At 43.1% G+C, this 12,533-nt stretch overlaps 1 protein-coding gene across 6 annotated transcripts in view; it reads left to right on the forward strand.

The window, feature by feature from the left end:
- Positions 1 to 12,533, forward strand: part of G2E3 (G2/M-phase specific E3 ubiquitin protein ligase) — a 1,254,036-nt gene that overhangs the window by 353,919 nt on the left and 887,584 nt on the right. The window lies entirely within an intron of this gene.

The raw sequence follows: 12,533 nt of genomic DNA on the forward strand, positions 1-12,533 counted from the left end.
ATTAATTTTGAACCCAACAGAAAGTGCAGTTTTGGTGACAGTCATGAAAACAACAATAAGGTCAAGGTGAACTTTAATAGGACATTTTTTAACGACCGATTCAAACCTGGTGGTCAAACTACATCTAACATTGACAAAAGACCTTCGTATACGGCTTCTGTAAAAAAAAAAAAAAAAAAAAATCCATCCCTATTCAGAAAGAGGTTGCTGTCAACAATGAAGTATGTCAAGAAGGGCTTTTTTCCGCTAACGAGAGTGGAAATCAACATCATTCGACAAATGGGGGCATTGATTGTGGCTCTAAATCTTTTTTAACCAAGAAAGGAAACAACGTAAAAAGAACTGTAATGACAAGATGCAGGATGGTGAGCAGTTCGAATTCATCGGGGGACGAGATTTAGAGATTTTGAATCCAGCTTTCAGTGAAAGCTTTAACGTGGTGAAACTTACCTGATACTGTGTTGACTGAGACTGAGCTCCGTATCTTAAGGTACGGTTTGAATTTTGTTCCTACTAGGAAGGCTGAATCTAGTAAAACAGTTATTGACATTAAAAAATGTACTCTTAATTTAAATCTTCACTTTTTGATGAATAATGACCTTGTTCTAACAAAGTTTTTTAAACCTTCTACTTATACACCCACTTTAAACAACACCATTAAGGTTTTTGAAGAAATGTGTTTACAAGATTTGGCTGTTACCTTCAAATAGGAGAATTTGACAAATTGACAATTGTAGAATGTAAGGCATTTAACGAACTTAGAAATAAATCTCACCTTTGGTTTATGAAAAGTGATAAAGGGGGGGTAACATTGTTGTTATGAACACATCTAAGTATAAGGAAAGCATGACATGTATTTTAAGTAACATTGAAGAATATGAGAAAGTTCAATTATTCAATATTATTCAATATTAATTATAGTCATAAGTACATTTATTCCTTTTTGTATGACGTGACGCATTGATGTTTGATGACATGGACTTTGAAATGTATGATTTTTGTGTTGGAAAAAACAAAAATTGGGATGCTTTTCAGCATCCCAAAAATTCATAAAGATCTGTTTAATACGCCTTTTAGGCTGATTGTTTCATCATCACATTCTATTACTGAAGGTATAGCTTTATTGGTAGATGCTGTTCTCAACCCTTTAGTGCAAAATTTATCTTCTTATCTAAAGGACTCATGTGATTTTCTTAAGTTGAGAATTTTCTCAGAATCTGTTGATTTGAATAAGATAGAATTGGTCATGTTTTCTGTTGACATTGTTTCTCTATTTACTTGTATCTCTCATGAAGGGGGACTAGAAGCTGTCCGTAGTTATTTAACAACTTATTCTAAAACGAAAACAGGGAACGTTTTCTTAGTTTGTAATTTAATTGATATTATTTTGAATAATTTTTTTATATTCGACAACACCTATTACAAACAAAAGAGGGGGGTAGCCATGGGTTCTGCGGCTGCTCCTGCATATGCCAACATAGTTATGGCTTGGTGGGAGACCAATTTTTTGGTCAAAATACAAGAAAAAATCAAAATTTTGTTTTACTGTAGGTTTGTCTATTTTTCTTTTATTATACAGGGCAACCGGGATTTGTTAGATTCTTTCTTGGTTGATCTTAATAGATCATCAGATTTTTTAAAATTTGATCTTAGTGAAGGGAAACTCCCAGTTAACTTCTTGGATGTCAGTCTTTGGTGGGACCATCAGGTAAACACATTTCAAAGTATAGTTAACAGAAAAAAGACTTTCACCAATGGCTATTTACATTTTAATAGTAACCACCCTAAGTATGTAAAGAAAAATATACCTAAAGGACAGTTTATTAGAGCATGTTGTATGACCACTAGGGACAACGATTTGATAAAGGAATTTGAAGTAATCAAATATATGTTCATTAATAGGGGCTATGACCCCGTTTTGTTTGAATGAACTTAGTAGGGAGATTTTGAACAAACGAGACTCTTTATCCGGCAATTTTAAGGACAACATTAAAGAATATTGCAGGAAGTAATGATAGGGATGTTAATGGAAAAAGTTCTTTTGATGTAGTTTGTTCATTAGATGTGTCGGTTGATTATTATAACATTAAGAACATTTTGGAGAAGAATTTGTGTATTTTAAAAGGTAATTCCAATTTGTTTAAGACATTAAGTGACCGACCAAAATGTGTTTTTAGAAATCATTTTAATTTTAAAAGGTTATTAGAAAATTCTGATCCAAAATTTAATAGCTCTTTGAAAAATAAAAAGGGTATGTTTCGTTGTGAAAAATGTAATTTTTGTAGATTCATATCCGAAGGGCCTTTTATCATGTTGGAACATCTTAACACCACTTTTGAAGTTCCTGGTTTTGTTAATTGTTCCACCAAAGGGTTTGTATATATTAACATGTGTAGTGGCTGTTCGGCATTCTATATTGGTATGACTACCCGAAGATTAAGGGAACGTATAAGGAAACATACTTATAGTATTAGAGTTAAGGATCGTAAGAACGCACTTTTTCATCATTCTCTTGAGTGTGAAAAATACAAAAAAATTATTTTTTCCATCTTAGAAGTTTGCAATGCAGACATTAGGCGTGGGGATTTTAAGAATTTTTTAGAGCAAAGAGAAACAATGTGGCAAATTAGACTTTTTTTCCGACAAGAAACCTGGATTAAATGAAGCTATTAATATTAAATGTTTTTTAAGGTATAGGAAATTAAAATTAAGCAAGGGCCTGGATTCCCAGGCATATTTTGATTAGTATGGTACATTTTTTTGTTTTCTACATTTTTTTCCCATTTCTTTTCTCCCTTCCCCCTTTTTCCTTTTCTTTTGTTCTTACCTACATATGGTTTCTAAATGATGGATGTTAAGTTGTCAATCTCGCCTTCATTCTTGCTTGATGGGTTCGGAGCCGATCCTCGGCTCCGACTCGGCACTTGCTAAGCTCGAGAGTCACTTTTACCAGCTCGTGGCAGCCCCATATCCCATGATGCAAGGCGGTAAGTACCCAGATCTCGTTTGCCGCTTCGCTGATGAGGTCCTCCTTTTACCAGCTCCTGGTAAGTGATTTATACACTACTACTTTTGCCCCTTTTCAGTTTAAAGTTAATTTTTAACTTAAATTTTATAGTTTTAGACTAGTTTTAGTCCTTTTCTGACTAAAATTCCCTCTCTCCAAAAAGTTTTTAGTCAGGCCTTCTCCCATCCCATCCCCCCCTTGTTAGGGTGTGTGTGTGTTTGTGAGAGAATAGTTTTTTTCCCTTTTTCTTGGGATTGTATTTTTTCTTGGACAGGTGTTGTGTATGTGTGTTTTTACACCATGTCTAAGGAAAGGGTCTCAGGCTTTAAGAAGTGTGACTCGTGCTGTCAGAAGATGTCTCTGACAGACGGTCACACTTCTTGCTTATACTGCCTGGGACCTCTCCACCTGCAGGACTCCTGTGCGATTTGTCATTCTTTTAGCCAGAGAGTCCTGCAGGAAAGGAGAAATAAGCTTATTTTGAGGGGCCTTCTTAAGCCGGAGGGCTCTCTGGCTAAGTCGGCTCCATCTAAGACTTCTAAGTCTTCCAAGGCCCAGGCTTCTGTGTCCAAGCCTGCGGCCTCGGCTCCGACTCTTTCAGAGTCGAGATCGGCTCCGGCTGGAGCCGATTCTGGTTTGCACAAGCCTTCGGCACCGATGGCTATCGGTGCTGATTCTGGTTCGACCACTTCGGTGACGGCTCCGATCGGTTCCGATCACCATGTGGCTCAGGCTTCGGTGTTGCCGCCGATCGGCTCCGACACCCTTACTTTTATGTCTGTATCGGCTCCGGCCGGAGCCGATGCATCGAAACTTTCTGTCGGTGCCGAAAAGTTGTCGGCTCCGACAGCTTCCAAGGTTTCTTCGGCTCCGATGGTTCCTTCGAGGAAGAGGTCTAGCTCCCCTTCCTTGGAGCCGATACTCTCGGCTCCGGCTTCTCCTCTCGGAACAGAGCCATCTGAGCCGATCATCCAGGTCATCCAGGCTTTCTGACCATGATTTAGAGAGAGTGGTCAGTAGATTATTAAAATCACAGGCACTGGCCCAAATGCTACATAGTCCGTCTCAACAGACGACTATTAGTCCACACCCCATTGCAGTTCCTCCTTCGACTCTACCACAGAGTTTGGAGTTGGAGTCTTAGGGAATGGTTTCTGCTACGGCTGAGGGACAGATACCCCCTTCTGCTCCTTCAGCCTCTACTCTTATCTCCTCTTCGAGACCTTCCTTAGAGGGATTCGGTGGTCGGGCTTCCCTGGTCTCCTCCGAGGGGGTGAGTGGCATCGGACACTTGTCCGACCCCACTCTTCCCCTTGGAGCCTCGGCCTTGGTGAGCTCGGCTCCGACATCTGCCTCGGAGCCTTCCCTTTCGGTGGGTCCTGGAGTTCCTGGTTCTTGGGAACGGGTTCTCTCGGACCTCCCTGGGAGGGGAGCCTTCGAGGTGATGAAGAGTGTGCTGGCCACTGGACTCAGCCAGCAGTCTGTTCCCTTAGCTCCTCCCTCTATGGTGCCTGTCGACATCTCTGCCACTTCTCTTGCTCCCGGACCCAGAGATCCTCCGCCTCAGGTTTCCCCACTGGGAAGAACCCCCTCTTCCGAGGATTCTCCTGATCTGTCAGGAGATCCTCCGCGAAAGAGGACCTGTAAGAGGAAACACGTAGACTCCCCCGAATCTGTCACTTCAGATACTGACTTAGATGAGTCAGAGGGATCCCCAAGATCCCCCTCTGAGGATGTCTCCTTCTCAGACATCCTAGAACTCCTTAGACAGAGGGGAAACTGGCCCACCAATAATCCCTCTGAGGATGAGTCAGTATACCTGGAGGCGTTTGGATCTCGGCCCTCCACCTCCTGGGTGTCTCCGCCTTTCGACCCCCTTATGCAGGTTATTGCTCGAAAGGCGTGGTCTGCTCCTGACTCTGTAGAGCCAGTCCCTAGGAGGCCTTCTAAATTTATTACTGCCCCGTCGGACAAGCAATTCCTCACAAAAGGTGTCCCTGCTGATGCCATGGTGGTGGCGGCTGCCACTAAGAAGGAACTTGCAAATCCTTCCGTACCTGTCCATCCTCCTAATAAAGACTCTAGGACCATGGATAGATATGGTAAGCGGATGTTCTCTTCAGCGACCTTTGCTATGCGTTCGCTGAACTACCTATGTCACTTCACCAGACTCCAGAGAGATATCCTTAAGGAGCTAGGTGAAGTAGTACAGGATCCTACAGCTGCAGGGGCTCAAGAAAAAATTGCTTCGCAGCTAGGAACCCTTAATTCTATTGCTAACTCCTCCATGCGACTGATATCATATGCTGCTGATGGAGCGAGTAGGGCCGCAGGTACAGGTGTGGCTCTTAGACGCCAAGCCTGGATGCGGCTCTGTAATTTTGCAGATCCCTTTAAGGCGTCCTTCACAAACTCTCCCTTTGATGGGTCATCTTTGTTTGGCCCTCAAGTGAAGGAAACGTTGACCAGGTGTGAGCAGGACGGCAAGACTCTTTCTGCCGTGGGTCCGTTTTCCACCCCTTCTAGACCTTACCCCAAAGGGCAGAAGGGTGGCAAAATGTGGTTCCATAAATCCCAAGGAGTCACGCCGATTCACGTGGTCAGTTTACCCCTAGAGGCAGAGGGGTAACAATAACAGGCCGCTCTAGAGGCAGAGGGTCCACAAAACCAGGGAAGCAGAGAGCCTCTCTCTGACAAGCCCTTTCAGCATCCCTGAGGTGTTGCCCGGCTGTCCATCCTTGGAGGCAGTCGGGAAGACTATCGCTGTACCCAGAAGCCTGGCGTTCCCTCACTCAAGACAGATGGGTACAGTCGATCATATCCGAGGGTTACAAAATTCCTTTCGAGGAAAGTCCTTTCTATCACTCAAATTCCCTTCCAGATGTACCACCCGGTCTAAGGGAAATTGCAGAGTTAGAAGTCTTAAAACTACTGCAAAAAGAGCCATTCAGCCATTTACAAAAGATCATCCAGACCCGGAAATCTACTCAAGTTTCTTTTTGCCCCCAAAAAGACGGGAGACTGGAGATCAATATTGGATCTCAGCAGACTCAACAAGTCTGTGAGGAAGACAAGATTCCGAATGGTCACTCTTCAGTCAATTCTGCCCTTCTTACAGAAGGACAACTGGATGTGCTCAATAGATCTTCAGGATGCGTACTATCACATAAAAATTCACAGACGCTCCAGGAGATTCCTCTGCCTTCGGCTGGGGTCCAGTCCTTTCCAGTTCAGAGCCCTGCCCTTTGGTCTCACTACAGCCCCCAGAGTGTTCACCAAATGTGTGGCAGTGGTCACGGCTCACCTGAGACGTCAAGGATTCCAGGTGTTTCCGTATCTCGACCACTGGCTCCTGTCAGCCACCACCAGGCATCAGCTTGTTCAAGCCAGGGATTACACAATAAATCTTTGTTCTCAATTGGGCATCTCGATCAACTCCGAAAAATCATCCTTATTGCCCTGCCAGTCTATTACTTTCATAGGCGCAAACTTAAACACTGTTCGGATGTCAGCTACCCTTACAGATCAAAGAATCTCAGACATTCAAAGTCACGTCAGGATCATTCTAGCCAACAAGAAGGTACAGGCCAGAATGGTTCTAAAGGTGTTAGGCCTCATGGCTGCGGCCATTACCCTTCTTCCCCTGGCTCGCTTCTATATGCGCCTTCTTCAATGGATGTTGTTCACTCAATGGTCTTACCAACAACTTCCAATGCGTCACCAAATACTGGTGACACAGATTTGCAAGAATCATCTTGCTTGGTGGATCACTTCTCCCCAGATTCACCAAGGCAGACACTTTGTACCCCCATCCCTGGTAGCCACTGTCACTACGGATGCCTCCCTGATCGGGTGGGGGGTCATTATCAGGGCAGGATGGTTCATGGGACGTGGCAACCTTTCGAATACCACCTGCACATAAATGTCCTAGAGATGAGAGCAGTGCTTTTAACGTTGCAAGCCCTCAACGACTTTCTTCCCGTAGGGACAATTGCAGTCCACACAGACAACATGTCTGTAGTTTGGTATATCAACAAACAGGGCGGAACCAAGTCCTACCCCTTGTGTCGAGAAGCGCTCAGACTTTGGCAATGGGCGATCTCCTCTCATCGGTTTCTGGTAGCAATGCACATCCCTGGGAAAACCAACATTTTAGCGGACAGATTGAGCAGAGCTATTCTCATGCCTCACGAGTGGTCTCTCAAACAATCTATAGTGGAAGAGATTTTTCTGGAATGGGGTCGCCCATGTTGCGATCTTTTTGCTACTCCCCAAAACAGCAAATGCCCAGACTTCTTCTCTCTCTTCCCACTGTCAGGCCATCCCCCCAGAGACACTCTGACCCAGGATTGGCCCCAGGGACTTCTTTATGCCTTTCCTCCATTTCCTCTGATCCCTCAAGTTATCCAGAAAGCAACCGTTTTGAGAACCAAATTGATTCTCATTGCTCCTTATTGGCCTCGACAAATTTGGTTTCCGTTCCTCCATCGTCACCTTTTGGTGCAGCCGTGGCATCTGGACCCAGTGCCAGATCTTCTGATTCACCAATCCGGTCAGCTGCACCGGTCTATCCCTTCTCTCAACCTCACAGCATGGTTGCTCCACTTCCTTCCTTAGCCAGGCTTCCTATGATCTCTAACCCTGTTAGAGACATCCTAGTAGCTTCCTTAAAATCCTCTACCAGGAGGATTTATACAAGCAAATGGAAACGTTTCTCTTATTGGGCTAAAGCCAAGAATATTGATCCCTTCACTGCTCCAGTTCAAGCAGTTTTGGATTTCTTAGCGGAGATTTTTCATGCGGGCTCCTCTTCTTCCACAGTTAGAGTTCAGTTGGCTGCTATCTCGAACTTTCATGTCGGGTTCGCAGATCACAACATTATGTCCCACAGGCTTTGTAGAGACTTCTTGAAAGGAATTTTCCTCCTGAAGCCTCCAGTCAGGAGTCCTCCTCCTCAATGGGACCTAAATTTAGTGCTGACATCCTTGATTCTTCCCCCCTTCGAGCCAGCTGTTTCTTGTTCCCTGAAATTTCTTTCATGGAAAACTTTATTCCTGGTTGCTATTACATCGGCTAGGAGGGTGTCTGAAGTTCATGCTCTATCTGTTCTCCCCCCCTATTTGGTCTTCCACAAAGACAGAGTATCATTGAGAACTAATCCAACCTTTTTGCCTAAGGTCGCCTCAAAGACTAATTTGAATCAAGCCATTGATCTCCCTGTATTTTTTCCAAACTATTCAAACAGATCGGAACAAAAATTACATTATCTTGATGTCCACCGCCAACTCAGATATTATTTGGACAGAACAAAACAATTCAGGAAATCCGATCAACTCTTTGTTTCGTATGCTGATAACAAGAAAGGCCTTCCTGTCTCAAAAGTGACCTTATCTAGATGGCTTTCTTCTGTCATCTCGTCTCAGGGGAAAACAGCTGTGCTCAAAACCTAAAGCACATTCAACCAGAAGCTTAGCTACTTCTACAGCCTTTCAAGCTAGACTTCCTTTAGACACTATTTGTGCAGCGGCCACTTGGGCCACTCCTCATACATTTGTTTCCCATTACAAATTGGATTTGGCCTCCAGGGACAGAGCCAGTTTTGGCTCTACCGTCCTCAACAGTCTGTTCCATTGAGCCACCCAGGATAGAGGTGCTAGGGACGCGGTCCCATCAAGCAAGAATGAAGGCGAGATTGACAACTTAACATTGAGAAGTTATGTACCTACCATAACGTTCCATGTTAGTTGTCTTCTCTCGCCTTCTTTCTTGCGACCCTCCCTCCTTCCCCCAGGCCTGGACAGACCTTTCTCTTCAAAGAATTATAGTTCTGAAGACCATACAGAGCTGGTCCTTCTACCATCCTGCAGGTTTTTCTCTTCTTCTTTCTTCCTTTGGGAAGTTTTTATGCTAGGTGCTATTGCCCTTTTGTCATCAAACGAGATCTGGGTACTTACCGCCTTGCATCATGGGATATGGGGCTACCTCGAGCTGGTAAAAGTGACTCTCGAGCTTAGCAAGTGCCGAGTCGGAGCCGAGGATCGGCTCCGAACCCATCAAGCAAGAAAGAAGGTGAGAGAAGACAACTAACATGGAACGTTATGGTAGGTACATAACTTCTCATTTACACCATGTTTGTTAATTGATTAATAATTTTATTGATGTGACTATTTATTTGATTGATGTGAGTGAATTTTTATTCTGTATTCTGAGGAAGTCTTCGGATGAAAGCATTGAATAAAGTGTGGTACGCTAAAATTATTTTTGCCTCGCCTTCTGGTTCCTGACATTTGCTGGTATTTTTTTCACAAACTCCTGTATGGCTGCTTTACCTCTTCACAGTCTGCAAAGATTAAGATCACAGCTTCAAGTGATACTCTCTCACGGCAAAGTTCGGGCTTGCTTAGTCTTAAAACTCCTAGGGTCAATGGTTGCAACAGTCACGCTTCCATTAGCAAGGTGCCACATGCGATTGCTCCAATGGCTTCTGGCATCACAGTGGTCTCTGTTAACACACTTAGATGTCTTACCTAATCCGCATAACCATCTAATGTGGTGGATGAAGTCAGAACAGGCATTATGGAGTTGCCCTTTCACCTATATCTAGTTAATCACTGTATATTAATCAGATCAGATAATGGAACTACCATTATCTGATCTGATTAATGTACAGTGATTATCTAGATATATATATTTGGATTGAAAATCTTCCACACAGAGAAGTTTCTTACACTGTTTTATTTTACTAGTTGCGGAGCTTTTCTCTCCGGGCCTCCACTGAAAATGAGTTTGCTGAATTTGTGGACTTTTCCAATCAACAAATGTCAATAAATAAATTATAACGGACTGTCTTGAGACAGTTTTAAACAGTGTGCTCTTTTTTTTTGTCAGTTTAAAAGTGGTGTAAAGTAACTGAGAAACTTTATCTATGAAGACATTTTTACTTTTGTGGGGTTGGCACAGTGTTCTAAGTTGCTGTTTTACTGTTTTTTTTTTTTTTCCTGTCAGAAAAGTAACCTTTGTAGATTGGTAGTGTTTTCTGGCATTTGCTGCTTGTTTTTCTGGGAAAGAGGCTTGTCTCAATTTTTCGTCAAAAGGAAACCAAAAAGCAATCATGCATCTACTCCTCAAATGTTTTTGGATTGGAGTAGTTTTACTGAGTCTGGCTCATGGTTTGTCAGGCTTCTTGAAACATAGTTTCTGGTAAAAGGAGGGATTCCTCTTTTCTAGACGGAGGTTCAAGATTCTCAATCCGAGCAGGAAAATGCAGGGATTGACAACTTTTTTTTGTTTTCCCCTTAGATTTCTGATTCAGACTCCGAGGAGAGCTCAGTTACTGATTCTGCCTGTGAACGAGTTTTTCTTACCCTGAGACTGTTGCCAGAATGTGCTAGTGTTTTCAGTGGGAGAACACCGAGGTTTCTCAGGCCCTCAGAAAATGGTACGAGTTGTTACACAAGGATTTTCTAGACCTTTCACCCATTCCTCCTGGTCTGTCTGTGTGTCTGTCTGTCTGTGTGTCTGTCTGTCTGTCTGTCTGTGTGTCTGTCTGTCTGTGTGTCTGTCTGTCTGTGTGTCTGTCTGTCTGTGTGTCTGTCTGCGTGTCTCTCTCTCTCTCTGTCTCTTTGTCTCTCTGTCGGTCTCTCTGTGTCGGTCTCTCTGTGTGTCTCTGTCTCTGTGTGTGTTACAGTGTCCAATTTTCTGGATTGTCTGGTATCTGCCCCTGAAAAAAAAAGGCAGAATGTACAAAGTTCCTCAGTCCTTTAAATTTTAATACGCTATTCCCAAAGCTGACCCAGCAGCTATATTTTAGTTGATACCACTGCTGCTAAGCAGTTAATCAGTTCCAATCCTACTCTTTCTGATAAGGATGGGAAAATTAAAGCTGACCCAGCAGCTATATTTTAGTTGATACCACTGCTGCTAAGCAGTTAATCAGTTCCAATCCTACTCTTTCTGATAAGGATGGGAAAATTATTAATAGGCATGGAGAAAGTGTACACTTCTCCTGAATTGTCAAGCACATATGTTAAAGTTTATTCTAACAAATTGTGAAATTATGAGGAATGTTTTATCTGCAGTTTCCTCTTGTCAGGAAAATCTGCTTTAACTTGGTTTCTTCTGCACAGGTCACTATACATCTTTAACAGTGTGCAAGAGACTCTATTGATGTTTCTTTTAGGGTTGTGACCACTGGTACTGATTTGAGGATATTTGCATGGCTGCATTCTCAGAACCTCTCAGATGATATAAATGAAATTTTAAATCCTATGCTAGTTAGAGATCGTGTTTGGCCCTTCTGCTGCAGAGGTAATCAAAAGTGTGATGAAAGGGTCAAACTGATCCATGGGAATCTCTCAAGATTTTTCTGCTGTCTTCCAAATTTTCCAAGAGATTTTTTTTTATCTGCTCAATTTTGGCAAAAACAGAATCAACAAAATACATGTAAGCAGGTGTTTAAGAAATGGCAAGGAGATTTCCAAAAGGTAGTCATGAACCTCCCAAAACCTAAGATAGTCCAACAAGTCTGAATGACTGCAAGAGACCTTGTGAACCCCTCCCACCCTAGCTCCTTTTTTTCTTCCAGAAAGTCTGAGTCTCCATTTTTATCTTTGGCAACCAGTAGTTTCAGAAAAATGGGTTCTGAAAATAGTCCATCAAGGCTACAGATGGCAGTGGGACGAAATTCCTCCTTTCCGAGTGGGGGTCATTTCTCATCTTCCAGCTTACTCTCTTGCTTCTACCAGTTCTTCATAACATGCTGTCCCAAGGAGTGATAGAACCAGTTTCTTCTTCCCAGGTTGGGAAGAGTTTTTATTCAAGGATGTTCCTTGAGCCAAATAAAGAAAATTCTTGGAGGCCAGTACTGGATCTTTCTTTCCAAACCTGTTTGTGATTGTGCTGAAATTCAAAATGATTTCACTTCACATTACCTCTTCTTCCCTTTTCAAGTTTCCTGCCATTAAACTTTTAGCTTATTGTATCCCTATTCATCCAGGTCTCAGACATTTCTTAAGGTTTTGTGTGTCTAGATCACATTTTCAGTTTTCTGCCTACCCTTTGGACTATCCACTGCACCAAGAGCATTCACAAAATGTGTAGCTCCAGATCTGAAGTTGTCTTCATTTGGTCTTCAACTTGTGGGTTCCTGGATCCGTCTTGGATCCAGCTCTGCTGCATATCCAGCATCTGATCCAAGCTCAAAGCTCCTCCCCTTACCTACAATGCTCCTGTCGCCTTCCCTTCAAATCTCATTTGTTGCACTTCATGTCTGCATTGCGATCCATGCGCTCTGCTGTAAAAGTTTGTGGTAAGTGACTTTTTGGTCCCCGGGAACTGATGGACAGGAGGAACAAGCTTATCCTAAAGGGCCTTCTTCCCTCTTTGTCCTCCGGGACTCAAGACCCTGCCACCCCAGCTTTTGCCCAGGTCTCTTCCCCAGCCTCTGGGACTCAAACTCCCGCTAAGAGGACCAGGGATGGAGACCAATATCCAAGAAAGGCCAAAGTAGCAATCACCAGATTGCTTG

The sequence above is a fragment of the Protopterus annectens genome, chromosome 6.part0, assembly GCF_019279795.1.
Source record: "Protopterus annectens isolate FY-2018-M chromosome 6.part0, PAN1.0, whole genome shotgun sequence".
Taxonomy (NCBI): Eukaryota; Metazoa; Chordata; order Ceratodontiformes; family Protopteridae; genus Protopterus; species Protopterus annectens.